At 40.2% G+C, this 1478-nt stretch overlaps 1 non-coding gene across 1 annotated transcript; it reads left to right on the top strand.

Moving 5' to 3' along the window:
- The first annotated feature begins 641 nt into the window (after positions 1-641).
- LOC141615720 (small nucleolar RNA R71) lies at positions 642-748 on the top strand. Its single transcript, XR_012530123.1, has one exon. It is a non-coding gene; the product is annotated as a small nucleolar RNA R71 (small nucleolar RNA).
- Positions 749-1478: the final 730 nt, after the last annotated feature.

The raw sequence follows: 1478 nt of genomic DNA, 5'->3' as shown, positions 1-1478 counted from the left end.
GTCATTGGATTGATTGTAAGAAGGGTGGTTTTGGAATCCTTTGTGTTGATTGAAGTATGGTCTTTGAGTAGGATTTCTCATTGGAGGTGGGGTGTAAGTTGGTTGAGGATTTTGAACATTTTGGCTTTTGTATGAGAAGTTGGGGTAAAATTTTGTGTTTTCATTATAATAGTTGGAGTATGGGGTGTCATTCTTGTATGCTTGGAAATCATTCACTTGCTTATTTGTGCCCCTACACTCTTGTTGGTCATGTCCCAAAGTTCCACTATTCTCACACACTCCATTTGGAATGGAAGATGTTGCCACCATGGCATTGACTTGTTGCTTGGGTGATTGAGAAGCTTTATTCATCTTGACAATGGCCTTATCAAATTTCAAGTTCATTGTTTCAATATGGGAGCATCGTTGGGCGCCCAAATCGGCACTAAAATGTGTGTCGGAGTCAACTTCATGTCTCCCTCCCCTAGTAGCTTTTCTTGGCCTACTATATTGAGAGTTATGAACCGCCATCTCCTCTATCTTTGCCCAAGTTTGGTTGTCATCTACCACAGTGAATCTTCCATTAGAACCCATGTTGAGCACATTTCTTTCATCTTCATACAACTCATTCCAAAACTTGTTGGACTAGAAACCCTTCACTTAGTCCATGATGAGGATAAGAGCGATAAGTATCCTTGAATCTTTCCCATGCCTCATATAGAGACTCTTTATCTCTTTGCTTGAAGCCGGTGATTTGGGCTCTTAGCATGTTGGTTTTCTACGGAGGATAGAACTTCTTGTAAAAGGCAAGTGCTAACTTCTTCCATGAATCAATACCAAGAGTGGCCTTGTCTAGGCTCTTCAACCATTGTTTTGCGGTTCCGATCAAGGAAAAAGGAGACAATACCCATCGAATTTGGTCTTGTGTTACCCCCGTTTGGGAAATGGCATCACAATAGTCACAAAAAGTCTCCATGTATAGATGAGGATCCTCACTAGGCATCTCTTCAAATTGACTTCTCTCAACTAATTGTATGAATGCGGATTTGATAATGAAGTAAGTGGTGTGGTATTGGAGTACCATTGGAGTACCATTGGTAGGTTTTCCTCGGTTGGTACAGAATGAGATGAAAATTTAGGCATTGTAGGTTGATTTTGTGGTTGGTTTGGAATTGGGTTTTCATCTCCTTGTCTTGCAAAAGGGTTGCTAAACACAACACTATCCGATTGGACAATATAATGTCCACAAGTTCTCCACTACCCACAATTGTTGAAGTTCCTCTAACAATTCTTCGAATATTTGTCAAAGTTCTTTAAATCTCGGGATCAATAGGCAAAGGTTCGCCTTGTGATCTCCTAGACATGCAAAAATTAACCAACTAAAAAACAATTAAAACTACCTTGAGGAGTTTGACTTCCCCAAGGTTAAGAAAGACACAACTAAAAACAACAAATGATAACAATTCAATTGAACACCGTCCCCGGCAACGCCGCCATTT

This window comes from Silene latifolia, chromosome 11, assembly GCF_048544455.1.
Source record: "Silene latifolia isolate original U9 population chromosome 11, ASM4854445v1, whole genome shotgun sequence".
Taxonomy (NCBI): Eukaryota; Viridiplantae; Streptophyta; class Magnoliopsida; order Caryophyllales; family Caryophyllaceae; genus Silene; species Silene latifolia.
The sequence above is the reverse complement of the archived record's forward strand: the minus strand, read 5'-3'. Positions and strand labels throughout refer to the sequence as shown.